The sequence below is a fragment of the Phyllobates terribilis genome, unplaced genomic scaffold (genome assembly GCF_046119375.1).
Source record: "Phyllobates terribilis strain yellow unplaced genomic scaffold, ASM4611937v1 Scaffold_7__3_contigs__length_470593459, whole genome shotgun sequence".
NCBI classification, from domain to species: Eukaryota; Metazoa; Chordata; class Amphibia; order Anura; family Dendrobatidae; genus Phyllobates; species Phyllobates terribilis.
Window position 1 is genome coordinate 292,625,999 of NW_027362767.1, and position 17,086 is coordinate 292,643,084.

General features: G+C 34.1%; 1 protein-coding gene across 2 annotated transcripts in view; it reads left to right on the top strand.

Annotated features, from left to right (window-relative positions):
- The first annotated feature begins 1,189 nt into the window (after positions 1–1,189).
- GJB1 (gap junction protein beta 1) overlaps positions 1,190–17,086 on the top strand; it is a 38,322-nt gene continuing 22,425 nt past the window's right edge. The window contains exon 1 of one of the 2 annotated variants that reach the window (XM_073640988.1): positions 1,190–1,348. The gene's annotated coding sequence lies outside the window, so the exon portion shown is untranslated. Of the gene's footprint in view, positions 1,349–2,125; positions 2,150–17,086 lie in introns of those variants that run through there. The other variant, XM_073640989.1, reaches the window with a different exon arrangement.

The following is a 17,086-nucleotide window of genomic DNA, read 5'->3' on the forward strand; positions in this document are numbered from 1 at the left end:
ACAACATCTGCAAGGAGTTTGTATGTTCTCCCCGTGTTTGCGTGGGTTTCCTCTGAGTTGTCTGGTTTCCTCCCACACTCCAAAGACATATAGATTGTAAACCCCAGTGGAGACAGTGCCGATGATGTCTGTAAAGTGCTCTGGATTTAATGGCGCTATATAAGTGAGAAAAATAAATAAAAAAATAAGTGCTCTGGACTGATGAGTCAAAATTTGAATATGTGGCTGCAACTGAAAACAGTTTGTTTGCTGGAGAGCGGTACAATAAAAATCACATTTTTGTGCGTGTCTGAAAAGGATGAATACTGTCAGGACAGAGGCCAGATAGTGTCCAAAGTAATTCTGTCGGTTTCGCTGAAATGAATGACTCCATCTGGGATCCTGTTGGAATCCTCTTTTTCAAAAATTCGAACAGAAACCCCGCTGTAGTGCTCAGCAGAGAGCGCTGTGCCTGTATGAACCTAGCCTAATGTGTATGGCGCCTCTTGACCCAAGATGTCAGGGAGATAAGATTTTTGCAGATTGAATCTACGTACCTCCACCTTTTTGTTCTCCTGCGACATAAACCGCCCCCAGAGATTACTTCCATCTCTCTATTGAAAACACACGAACACTTGATCGAGCCGAGAGTTCATGTGTATGTTCATCCAGCAGCTTTCCAAGGAGTGTGGGCACCTTAAGAGTCCTTGTAATAATGAAGAAAATTTGTAAAAAGTGTTGATCGTCCAACACTCAGAATACATGCACTTATATGTAACAATGATCAGGTATTTTGTAATTTCAGCTGCTTTTACGATCTCGTGCTTGTCCTCCTGTCTGGTCTGCCAACAGCTAGAAAATGCCTGTTCACACAAGACGATAGAATGCTGATAAACTAATTTTTAGACTTTTATGAGAGATTGACAAACAAATTCTGGCTGATTGTGCAATCACTGCAATTGTTCACCCTGGACAATGATTGGGAATATTTTTTTACATGATAATTATCCTGTGTAAGGAATACCAGCTCTAAGAGATATCACCTGTCTGTAGTTATTGGGGGAAGTGGACAAACTTTGGTAAAGTGTATCTGTCTGTGATAGCCATGAGTGACACATAAAAGTCACGCCCCTATTTTCTTACTAAGCTGAGTAAACATAGTGGAGATTGGGTTATCAGGACTGTGAGTAGTTTAATTAACAGCCAAGGGTATAAAGGTCCAGGGAAGAAATGCCATGTCAGTACAAGAGAAAACATCTGATTTGTGCCATTGTGCTGCCTACATTTTTGCATAGTGTGCCAAAAACCCAGCTGTGTGTCTGACCTACCATTGTATCCTGGTGCCTGACATTTAAACGCTTGATATCAGGTAAGGAAAATTAGCTTTGTGGGCATTAAGGTATTTTGTGGAGAAGAAGAGTTCACTGCAGTGAAAATAACATGTATGATTGTTAAAATGAAGTTGTCACCTTATCTGCCATCATAGGCACATGTCATTAATTCCATCACTCCACATCCGCTTCAGTAAGGGCAGCCAAGTCACCATCACCCTCGTCAGATGGAGATGGAAAAAGGGGAAAAATTAGAAGGATTGATCTCAAACGAGCCAGTGAAAGACATGGAGGGCTGTCAGAACAATCAGGAGGATGGAGGGGGTGCTAATTTGCTTATGATTCTCTTGTCCTGTTGGGGAAAAAGACGCATTGTGACTATCCGGTGGGTGGAAGTCTGAGAAGAATGAATGGTAACATGTTACCAAAAGTGAGAAAGGAGGCATTGTGTGGAGTCTCAGCAGAAAGGCAGTGTGACAGGGGGAGCGAAATAATGGAGAAGAAGAGAAAATGTTACATGCAGTGAGAGACTCTTACACAGGGGCGAAAGAATAGAGGTGACTGCCAAAATTAGGCTAGATTAATAGGTTATAGACAGAAAGGTAGGGATTAAAGAGAGAGAACAGGGAGTGGGATAAAAGGATGACTCAACTGTCAAGTAAAAGAAGGTAACAAGAATTAAGAAGGAAAAGGGACAATTTGACAAAGAAACCAAAGGACAAAATTAGGGAAAGGGTCAAAAGTAACCAAGAGAGAAAGAGATTGAAACACGCAGTCTACAAGGAGAAGGTAAATCCAATGAGAACTTGTAACCAAGTAGCTTCCTGATAAGTACATTGGTAAGTGCTACTAATGGGATCAATTGTCAGATATAACAGTATTATATAATCGTTCAAAATATTATGTTGAAGAAATCTGGTTGTATATTAATATATTTTAAGAGGTTTTGTGCACTCTTAGATTGCATACAATTCTCAGCCTATAATGTGAGCACTTCTGCCTTCCTTGGTAATCACAGACTCTTGAGATCAGTGATAGTGAAAGTTTAGATCCTAATAGCACAAAGTTTAGAATCCTGCTAATTACACTTCATTATAATAGGTATACATGAGAATACATGGACGCTTTCTTTTCTTTATATTTTACATTGCTTCCTATAGGTGATACTTTACACCAAAGCCACTAAAACCTGCCCTTCTTCATTCTTTACTGACTACATGGAGAGCTAGGGAGTGGAGGGAAACAGCCGTTGTGGGGAGTGGAAGGTCATTGAAAAATGAACTTATTTCAAGTCAAATGTCTTGAACTGGTCAACAATGCATTCACGTGAGAGGGCACTGAATGCTTATATAGTCAGATATAGTCAGAGTGCTGTATAGAATACTTCCTCGCTTGTCATAGATGATTCATCCCAATGCTTGTGAGTGGAGTGCAGAGTTTTGGAGGTTTGCTCAGCTTTCTCTAGCATGGTCGGAGTGTTTTTGTGGATATTCTGGGGCAATATAGAAGCTGGGATCAGTACAAGGTATGTTGTACAATATGTTCCACTATATATTTTGCTATAAGGAGATAGTGCTATTTAATGTGTTGGTGTTGTAACAAATATTATTATTTGAATTTCTTTTTCAAATTTCTAGATATAAGTAAATAGTTTCATAATTTACACCAACAATTCTATTGTATTTTAACTGTGGGTTTTATGGTTGTTCTTAGTGTATATCATGTACAGTTCAGGTGGAGGGCTGATAGTGGCAGTGGTGTGATAATCCCATGATACAAAGTAAGATGGCCGTTTTATTTAATGATTAATATTTCTGGTTGATCAGGTCAGCATACGTACAGACCTGCTGAGCAGTACACAGTTTCCCTGATTAGTGACAACGTACAAGACCATTTTAATACCAGCTCACATGGTGTGATTGTGAGGATTGTGCAATTAATCTTTTTTCATAACCAAATCCCAGATGGAATTTAAAAGAAATAAGTAGAAAACATGAATGTATTCTTCTAAGTAATCACAGTTTTGGATTCTGTTGAGGGTAGGACTAAGCTCATGTGTACTCCGTCCTATTCACCACATAACACGGCATGACTAGTGCCAGTCTCTTCTACGTCACGGACTCACACATGAAATTTACAGTATAGGTGCCGTCAGAACCCGACGTTTGCGGTGTGACTTCAGTAACCACATTATGACTCTTCCTCCTTTTATGGGGAGTTGATTGAGGGGCCCCTCACAATTTAAAGGTCCTATAGTTGTCAATGTGAAGAAAAAACACCAGCTCAGCCTTTCTGTTCCAAATAGTGAGGACGCACGAGACCCCGCCACCGCCAGCGTTTGTAGATGGAAATTCAAGGAAAAAAGGGTTCCAGCTTCCAAATCCAATTGCAGATAAAGTCATGCAATGTTAATCCATTAAAAAGATATACACATTGCGAAAATAAAATAAAGAGGGAGACCTCCATGATTGAACGCCAAACATTCTTAATCCTGGTATATGTTAGGATCAAGGACATTTGGTGTTCGAAACGCGTAGGTTTCACGGAAGTCTCCCCCTTCTTTTTAATGTATTAACAATAAAATCATGATTTTATCTGCATCTGGATCTGGAAGCTGGACCTCTTTTTTTTTCCCTTGAACTTTTGTCCTGCAGTTGTCACTGTGCCCGCCTGTGACTTTGAAGCAACAATGTAGTAACCAGTGATTTGCTTTCCCTGGCTAACAAATAGCAAGATTTCTTTCTTTGTCACAGCCAGGCATAGGGACAGCGAGATATATAGGACATATGGGTAAAGGAGGAATATTAGGGTTAACTGCTTGCATTATTAGGGTTTTTAGTGAAATGTTCAAACGTATGTTTTAATTCTACAGAAAATCAATACCGTCATCATTTCTTGCTATAAACGTAATTAAATGTTCTGTAATAGCGATGAGCTAATAGATTTTTTGAGAATCAAATTTGTGTAGAATTTTAGGAAATTCACTGGACCAGACAAGTTAGAATGACTTGTAATTCGATTTGCATGAGTCGCCAAAAATGCCCCCCACTATTTTACACAATGAAGATGATTGCACCAGCCAGAGAAAGCCATCACAAAATATAGTGCAGTACAACCGTCACACAGTAGAGTATAGAAAACTAGACAGGTGGGTCCAGCACCACTTGGGTGGGAAAGATTTACAAAAACATCAAAAACACTAATCCGTTTCGAACAATTAGTCCTTAATCTAGTGTTGGATTAAGAACTAATTGTTCGAAACGTGTTAGTGAGCGTGCTTCTGACCTAGCGCTTTTTTATTACTGTTTTTTTAAAATGAGTTCACAATCCATTTTTGATGTTTTTATAACTGTTTCCCACGCAAGTAGTGCTGGACCTACCTTTCTAGTTTTGTATACTCTACTTCGTGACAACACAAGACAATGGTCCATGCATGCTACATGATTTTCCAAGACAAGAATTGGTGAGCTGGATTCAACATTTCATTCTATTTGTTTACAGCCTTACACAGTATAAGTATAGGACACCATCATATAGCACAGTATAGCACAGCCATAACATAGTATAGTATATAGCATAGCCATAACAAAGTATAGTATATAGCACAGCACATGGTATAGTATATAGGACAGCACATAGTATAGTATATAGCACAGCCATAACAAAGTATAGTATATAGCACAGCACATAGTATAGCACAGCCATAACAAAGTATAGTATATAGCACAGCACATAGTATAGCACAGCCATAACATAGTATAGTATATAGCACAGCCATAACATAGTATAGTATATAGCACAGCACATAGTATAGCACAGCCATAACATAGTATAGTATATAGCACAGCCATAACAAAGTATAGTATATAGCACAGCACATAGTATAGTATATAGCACAGCCATAACAAAGTATAGTATATAGCACAGCCATAACAAAGTATAGTATATAGCACAGCACATAGTATAGCACAGCCATAACATAGTATAGTATATAGCACAGCACATAGTATAGCACAGCCATAACAAAGTATAGTATATAGCACAGCCATAACATAGTATAGTATATAGCACAGCCATAACAAAGTATAGTATATAGCACAGCACATAGTATAGCACAGCCATAACATAGTATAGTATATAGCACAGCCATAACATAGTATAGTATATAGCACATCACATAGTATAGTATATAGCACAGCACATAGTATAGTATATAGCACAGCCATAACAAAGTATAGTATATAGCACAGCACATAGTATAGCACAGCCATAACATAGTATAGTATATAGCACAGCCATAACATAGTATAGTATATAGCACAGCACATAGTATAGCACAGCCATAACATAGTATAGTATATAGCACAGCCATAACATAGTATAGTATATAGCACAGCCATAACAAAGTATAGTATATAGCACAGCCATAACAAAGTATAGTATATAGCACAGCACATAGTATAGCACAGCCATAACAAAGTATAGTATATAGCACAGCACATAGTATAGTATATAGCACAGCACATAGTATAGTATATAGCACATCACATAGTATAGTATATAGCACAGCACATAGTATAGTATATAGCACATCACATAGTATAGTATATAGCACAGCACATAGTATAGTATATAGCACATCACATAGTATAGTATATAGCACAGCACATAGTATAGTATATAGCACAGCACATAGTATAGTATATAGCACAGCCATAACAAAGTATAGTATATAGCACAGCACATAGTATAGTATATAGCACAGCACATAGTATAGTATATAGCACATCACATAGTATAGTATATAGCACAGCACATAGTATAGTATATAGCACAGCACATAGTATAGTATATAGCACAGCACATAGTATAGTATATAGCACATAACATAGTATAGTATATAGCACATCACATAGTATAGTATATAGCACAGCCATAACAAAGTATAGTATATAGCACAGCACATAGTATAGTATATAGCACATCACATAGTATAGTATATAGCACAGCCATAACAAAGTATAGTATATAGCACAGCACATAGTATAGTATATAGCACAGCACATAGTATAGTATATAGCACATCACATAGTATAGTATATAGCACATCACATAGTATAGTATATAGCACAGCACATAGTATAGTATATAGCACAGCACATAGTATAGTATATAGCACATCACATAGTATAGTATATAGCACAGCACATAGTATAGTATATAGCACAGCACATAGTATAGTATATAGCACAGCCATAACAAAGTATAGTATATAGCACAGCCATAACATAGTATAGTATATAGCACAGCCATAACAAAGTATAGTATATAGCACATCACATAGTATAGTATATAGCACAGCCATAACAAAGTATAGTATATAGCACAGCCATAACATAGTATAGTATATAGCACAGCCATAACATAGTATAGTATATAGCACAGCCATAACAAAGTATAGTATAAAGCACAGCACATAGTATAGTATATAGCACAGCCATAACAAAGTATAGTATATAGCACAGCACATAGTATAGTATATAGCACAGCCATAACATAGTATAGTATATAGCACAGCCATAACATAGTATAGTATATAGCACAGCCATAACATAGTATAGTATATAGCACAGCCATAACAAAGTATAGTATATAGCACAGCCATAACATAGTATAGTATATAGCACAGCCATAAAAAAGTATAGTATATAGCACAGCCATAACATAGTATAGTATATAGCACAGCCATAACATAGTATAGTATATAGCACAGCCATAACAAAGTATAGTATATAGCACAGCACATAGTATAGCACAGCCATAACATAGTATAGTATATAGCACAGCCATAACATAGTATAGTATATAGCACAGCCATAACATAGTATAGTATATAGCACAGCCATAACAAAGTATAGTATATAGCACAGCACATAGTATAGCACAGCCATAACATAGTATAGTATATAGCACAGCCATAACATAGTATAGTATATAGCACAGCCATAACAAAGTATAGTATATAGCACAGCACATAGTATAGCACAGCCATAACATAGTATAGTATATAGCACAGCCATAACATAGTATAGTATAGCACAGCCATAACATAGTATAGTATATAGCACAGCCATAACATAGTATAGTATATAGCACAGCCATAACAAAGTACAGTATATAGCACAGCCATAACATAGTATAGTATATAGCACAGCCATAACATAGTATAGTATATAGCACAGCCATAACATAGTATAGTATATAGCACAGCACATAGTATAGCACAGCCATAACAAAGTATAGTATATAGCACAGCCATAACATAGTATAGTATATAGCACAGCCATAACAAAGTACAGTATATAGCACAGCCATAACATAGTATAGTATATAGCACAGCCATAACATAGTATAGTATATAGCACAGCCATAACATAGTATAGTATATAGCACAGCCATAACATAGTATAGTATATAGCACAGCCATAACATAGTATAGTATATAGCACAGCCATAACATAGTATAGTATATAGCACAGCCATAACAAAGTATAGTATATAGCACAGCACATAGTATAGCACAGCCATAACATAGTATAGTATAGCACAGCCATAACATAGTATAGTATATAGCACAGCCATAACATAGTATAGTATATAGCACAGCCATAACAAAGTACAGTATATAGCACAGCCATAACATAGTATAGTATATAGCACAGCCATAACATAGTATAGTATATAGCACAGCCATAACATAGTATAGTATATAGCACAGCCATAACATAGTATAGTATATAGCACAGCCATAACATAGTATAGTATATAGCACAGCCATAACAAAGTATAGTATATAGCACAGCCATAACATAGTATAGTATATAGCACAGCCATAACAAAGTACAGTATATAGCACAGCCATAACATAGTATAGTATATAGCACAGCCATAACATAGTATAGTATATAGCACAGCCATAACATAGTATAGTATATAGCACAGCCATAACATAGTATAGTATATAGCACAGCCATAACATAGTATAGTATATAGCACAGCACATAGTATAGCACAGCCATAACAAAGTATAGTATATAGCACAGCCATAACATAGTATAGTATATAGCACAGCACATAGTATAGCACAGCCATAACAAAGTATAGTATATAGCACAGCCATAACATAGTATAGTATATAGCACAGCACATAGTATAGCACAGCCATAACAAAGTATAGTATATAGCACAGCCATAACAAAGTATAGTATATAGCACAGCACATAGTATAGCACAGCCATAACAAAGTATAGTATATAGCACAGCCATAACATAGTATAGTATATAGCACAGCACATAGTATAGCACAGCCATAACAAAGTATAGTATATAGCACAGCCATAACAAAGTATAGTATATAGCACAGCCATAACAAAGTATAGTATATAGCACAGCCATAACATAGTATAGTATATAGCACAGCCATAACAAAGTATAGTATATAGCACAGCACATAGTATAGTATATAGCACAGCACATAGTATAGCACAGCCATAACATAGTATAGTATATAGCACAGCCATAACATAGTATAGTATATAGCACAGCACATAGTATAGCACAGCCATAACATAGTATAGTATATAGCACAGCCATAACAAAGTATAGTATATAGCACAGCCATAACAAAGTATAGTATATAGCACAGCACATAGTATAGTATATAGCACAGCCATAACAAAGTATAGTATATAGCACAGCCATAACATAGTATAGTATATAGCACAGCCATAACAAAGTATAGTATATAGCACATCACATAGTATAGTATATAGCACAGCACATAGTATAGTATATAGCAAATCACATAGTATAGTATATAGCACAGCACATAGTATAGTATATAGCACATCACATAGTATAGTATATAGCACATCACATAGTATAGTATATAGCACAGCACATAGTATAGTATATAGCACATCACATAGTATAGTATATAGCACAGCACATAGTAAAGCACAGCACATAGTATAGTATATAGCACAGCACATAGTATAGTATATAGCACATCGTATAGTATAGTATATAGCACAGCACATAGTATAGTATATAGCACATCACATAGTATAGTATATAGCACAGCACATAGTATAGTATATAGCACATCACATAGTATAGTATATAGCACAGCACATAGTATAGTATATAGCACAGCACATAGTATAGTATATAGCACATCGTATAGTATAGTATATAGCACAGCACATAGTATAGTATATAGCACAGCACATAGTATAGTATATAGCACAGCACATAGTATAGTATATAGCACAGCACATAGTATAGTATATAGCACATCACATAGTATAGTATATAGCACATCACATAGTATAGTATATAGCACAGCACATAGCATAGTATATAGCACATCACATAGTATAGTATATAGCACATCACATAGTATAGTATATAGCACAGCACATAGTATAGTATATAGCACATCACATAGTATAGTATATAGCACATCACATAGTATAGTATATAGCACAGCACATAGTATAGTATATAGCACATCACATAGTATAGTATATAGCACATCACATAGTATAGTATATAGCACAGCACATAGCATAGTATATAGCACATCACATAGTATAGTATATAGCACATCACATAGTATAGTATATAGCACAGCACATAGTATAGTATATAGCACATCACATAGTATAGTATATAGCACATCACATAGTATAGTATATAGCACAGCACATAGTATAGTATATAGCACATCACATAGTATAGTATATAGCACATCACATAGTATAGTATATAGCACAGCACATAGTATAGTATATAGCACATCACATAGTATAGTATATAGCACAGCACATAGTATAGTATATAGCACATCACATAGTATAGTATATAGCACATCACATAGTATAGTATATAGCACAGCACATAGTATAGTATATAGCACATCACATAGTATAGTATATAGCACATCACATAGTATAGTATATAGCACAGCACATAGTATAGTATATAGCACATCACATAGTATAGTATATAGCACATCACATAGTATAGTATATTAGCACAGCACATAGTATAGTATATAGCACATCACATAGTATAGTATATAGCACAGCACATAGTATAGTATATAGCACAGCACATAGTATATTATATAGCACATCACATAGTATAGTATATAGCACAGCACATAGCATAGTATATAGCACATCACATAGTATAGTATATAGCACATCACATAGTATAGTATATAGCACAGCACATAGTATAGTATATAGCACATCACATAGTATAGTATATAGCACAGCACATAGTATAGTATATAGCACAGCACATAGTATAGTATATAGCACAGCACATAGCATAGTATATAGCACATCACATAGTATAGTATATAGCACATCACATAGTATAGTATATAGCACAGCACATAGCATAGTATATAGCACATCACATAGTATAGTATATAGCACATCACATAGTATAGTATATAGCACAGCACATAGTATAGTATATAGCACATCACATAGTATAGTATATAGCACAGCACATAGTATAGTATATAGCACATCACATAGTATAGTATATAGCACATCACATAGTATAGTATATAGCACAGCACATAGTATAGTATATAGCACATCACATAGTATAGTATATAGCACAGCACATAGTATAGTATATAGCACAGCACATAGTATAGTATATAGCACATCACATAGTATAGTATATAGCACATCACATAGTATAGTATATAGCACAGCACATAGTATAGTATATAGCACAGCACATAGTATAGTATATAGCACATCACATAGTATAGTATATAGCACAGCACATAGTATAGTATATAGCACAGCACATAGTATAGTATATAGCACATCACATAGTATAGTATATAGCACATCACATAGTATAGTATATAGCACAGCACATAGTATAGTATATAGCACAGCACATAGTATAGTATATAGCACAGCACATAGTATAGTATATAGCACAGCACATAGTATAGTATATAGCACAGGCACATAGTATAGTATATAGCACATCACATAGTATAGTATATAGCACATCACATAGTATAGTATATAGCACAGCTCATAGTATAGTATATAGCACAGCACATAGTATAGTATATAGCACAGCACATAGTATAGTATATAGCACATCACATAGTATAGTATAGCACAGCACATAGTATAGTATATAGCACATCACATAGTATAGTATAAGCACAGCACATAGTATAGTATATAGCACAGCACATAGTATAGTATATAGCACAGCACATAGTATAGCACAGCACATAGTATAGTATATAGCACATCACATAGTATAGTATATAGCACAGCACATAGTATAGTATATAGCACAGCACAATAGTATAGTATATAGCACATCACATAGTATAGTATATAGCACATCACATAGTATAGTATATAGCACAGCACATAGTATAGTATATAGCACATCACATAGTATAGTATATAGCACATCACATAGTATAGTATATAGCACAGCACATAGTATAGTATATAGCACATCACATAGTATAGTATATAGCACATCACTTAGTATAGTATATAGCACAGCACATAGTATAGTATATAGCACAGCACATAGTATAGTATATAGCACATCGTATAGTATAGTATATAGCACAGCACATAGTATAGTATATAGCACATCACATAGTATAGTATATAGCACAGCACATAGTATAGTATATAGCACATCACATAGTATAGTATATAGCACAGCACATAGTATAGTATATAGCACAGCACATAGTATAGTATATAGCACATCGTATAGTATAGTATATAGCACAGCACATAGTATAGTATATAGCACAGCACATAGTATAGTATATAGCACAGCACATAGTATAGTATATAGCACAGCACATAGTATAGTATATAGCACATCACATAGTATAGTATATAGCACATCACATAGTATAGTATATAGCACAGCACATAGCATAGTATATAGCACATCACATAGTATAGTATATAGCACATCACATAGTATAGTATATAGCACAGCACATAGTATAGTATATAGCACATCACATAGTATAGTATATAGCACATCACATAGTATAGTATATAGCACAGCACATAGTATAGTATATAGCACATCACATAGTATAGTATATAGCACATCACATAGTATAGTATATAGCACAGCACATAGCATAGTATATAGCACATCACATAGTATAGTATATAGCACATCACATAGTATAGTATATAGCACAGCACATAGTATAGTATATAGCACAGCACATAGTATAGTATATAGCACATCACATAGTATAGTATATAGCACATCACATAGTATAGTATATAGCACAGCACATAGTATAGTATATAGCACATCACATAGTATAGTATATAGCACATCACATAGTATAGTATATAGCACAGCACATAGTATAGTATATAGCACATCACATAGTATAGTATATAGCACATCACATAGTATAGTATATAGCACAGCACATAGTATAGTATATAGCACATCACATAGTATAGTATATAGCACAGCACATAGTATAGTATATAGCACAGCACATAGTATATTATATAGCACATCACATAGTATAGTATATAGCACAGCACATAGCATAGTATATAGCACATCACATAGTATAGTATATAGCACATCACATAGTATAGTATATAGCACAGCACATAGTATAGTATATAGCACATCACATAGTATAGTATATAGCACAGCACATAGTATAGTATATAGCACAGCACATAGTATAGTATATAGCACAGCACATAGCATAGTATATAGCACATCACATAGTATAGTATATAGCACATCACATAGTATAGTATATAGCACAGCACATAGCATAGTATATAGCACATCACATAGTATAGTATATAGCACATCACATAGTATAGTATATAGCACAGCACATAGTATAGTATATAGCACATCACATAGTATAGTATATAGCACAGCACATAGTATAGTATATAGCACATCACATAGTATAGTATATAGCACATCACATAGTATAGTATATAGCACAGCACATAGTATAATATATAGCACAGCACATAGTATAGTATATAGCACATCACATAGTATAGTATATAGCACAGCACATAGTATAGTATATAGCACATCACATAGTATAGTATATAGCACAGCACATAGTATAGTATATAGCACAGCACATAGTATAGTATATAGCACATCACATAGTATAGTATATAGCACATCACATAGTATAGTATATAGCACAGCACATAGTATAGTATATAGCACAGCACATAGTATAGTATATAAGCACAGCACATAGTATAGTATATAGCACAGCACATAGTATAGTATATAGCACAGCACATAGTATAGTATATAGCACATCACATAGTATAGTATATAGCACATCACATAGTATAGTATATAGCACAGCTCATAGTATAGTATATAGCACAGCACATAGTATAGTATATAGCACAGCACATAGTATAGTATATAGCACATCACATAGTATAGTATATAGCACAGCACATAGTATAGTATATAGCACAGCACATAGTATAGTATATAGCACAGCACATAGTATAGTATATAGCACATCACATAGTATAGTATATAGCACAGCACATAGTATAGTATATAGCACAGCACATAGTATAGTATATAGCACATCACATAGTATAGTATATAGCACAGCACATAGTATAGTATATAGCACAGCACATAGTATAGCACAGCACATAGTATAGTATATAGCACATCACATAGTATAGTATATAGCACAGCACATAGTATAGTATATAGCACAGCACATAGTATAGTATATAGCACATCACATAGTATAGTATATAGCACATCACATAGTATAGTATATAGCACAGCACATAGTATAGTATATAGCACATCACATAGTATAGTATATAGCACATCACATAGTATAGTATATAGCACAGCACATAGTATAGTATATAGCACATCACATAGTATAGTATATAGCACATCACTTAGTATAGTATATAGCACAGCACATAGTATAGTATATAGCACAGCACATAGTATAGTATATAGCACAGCACATAGTATAGTATATAGCACAGCACATAGTATAGTATATAGCACATCACATAGTATAGTATATAGCAAAGCACATAGTATAGTATATAGCACATCACATAGTATAGTATATAGCACAGCACATAGTATAGTATATAGCACAGCACATAGTATAGTATATAGCACAGCACATAGTATAGTATATAGCACATCACATAGTATAGTATATAGCACAGCACATAGTATAGTATATAGCACAGCACATAGTATAGTATATAGCACAGCACATAGTATAGTATATAGCACATCACATAGTATAGTATATAGCAAAGCACATAGTATAGTATATAGCACATCACATAGTATAGTATATAGCACAGCACATAGTATAGTATATAGCACAGCACATAGTATAGTATATAGCACAGCACATAGTATAGTATATAGCACAGCACATAGTATAGTATATAGCACAGCACATAGTATAGTATATAGCACAGCACATAGTATAGTATATAGCACATCACATAGTATAGTATATAGCACATCACATAGTATAGTATATAGCACAGCACATAGTATAGTATATAGCACATCACATACTATAGTATATAGCACAGCACATAGTATAGTATATAGCACAGCACATAGTATAGTATATAGCACATCACATAGTATAGTATATAGCACATCACATAGTATAGTATATAGCATATCACATAGTATAGTATATAGCACAGCACATAGTATAGTATATAGCACAGCACATAGTATAGTATATAGGCACAGCACATAGTGTAGTATATAGCACATCACATAGTATAGTATATAGCACATCACATAGTATAGTATATAGCACAGCACATAGTATAGTATATAGCACAGCACATAGTATAGTATATAGCACAGCACATAGTATAGTATATAGCACAGCACATAGTATAGTATATAGCACAGCACATAGTATAGTATATAGCACAGCACATAGTATAGTATATAGCACAGCACATAGTATAGTATATAGCACAGCACATAGTATAGTATATAGCACATCACATAGTATAGTATATAGCACATCACATAGTATAGTATATAGCATATCACATAGTATAGTATATAGCACAGCACATAGTATAGTATATAGCACAGCACATAGTATAGTATATAGCACAGCACATAGTATAGTATATAGCACAGCACATAGTATAGTATATAGCACAGCACATAGTATAGTATATAGCACAGCACATAGTGTAGTATATAGCATATCACATAGTGTAGTATATAGCACAGCACATAGTATAGTATATAGTACAGCACATAGTATAGTATATAGCACATCACATAGTATAGTATATAGCACAGCACATAGTATAGTATATAGCACAGCACATAGTGTAGTATATAGCATATCACATAGTATAGTATATAGCACATCACATAGTATAGTATATAGTACAGCACATAGTATAGTATATAGCACATCACATAGTATAGTATATAGCACAGCACATAGTATAGTATATAGCACATCACATAGTATAGTATATAGCACATCACATAGTATAGTATATAGCATATCACATAGTATAGTATATAGCACAGCACATAGTATAGTATATAGCACATCACATAGTATAGTATATAGCACAGCACATAGTATAGTATATAGCACATCACATAGTATAGTATATAGCACAGCACATAGTATAGTATATAGCACAGCACATAGTATAGTATATAGCACAGCACATAGTATAGTATATAGCACATAACATAGTATAGTATATAGCATAATTACATAGTATAGTATATAGCACAGCACATAGTATAGTATATAGCACAGCACATAGTATAGTATATAGCACATCACATAGTGTAGTATATAGCATATCACATAGTATAGTATATAGCACAGCACATAGTATAGTATATAGCACAGCACATAGTATAGTATATAGCACATCACATAGTATAGTATATAGCACAGCACATAGTATAGTATATAGCACAGCACATAGTATAGTATATAGCACAGCACATAGTATAGTATATAGCACATCACATAGTATAGTATATAGCACAGCACATAGTATAGTATATAGCACAGCACATAGTATAGTATATAGCACATCACATAGTATAGTATATAGCACAGCACATAGTATAGTATATAGCACAGCACATAGTATAGTATATAGCACAGAACATAGTATAGTATATAGCATATTACATAGTATAGTATATAGCACAGCACATAGTATAGTATATAGCACAGCACATAGTATAGTATATAGCACATACTTAGTGTAGTATATAGCATATCACATAGTATATATATAGCACAGCACATAGTATAGTATATAGCACAGCACATAGTATAGTAAATAGCACATCACATAGTATAGTATATAGCACAGCACATAGTATAGTATATAGCACAGCACATAGTATAGTATATAGCACAGCACATATTATAGTATATAGCACAGCACATAGTATAGTATATAGCACAGCACATAGTATAGTATATACACAGCACATAGTATAGTATATAGCACATCACATAGTATAGTATATAGCACAGCACATAGTATAGTATATAGCACAGCACATAGTATAGTATATAGCACAGACATAGTATAGTATATAGCACAGCACATAGTATAGTATAT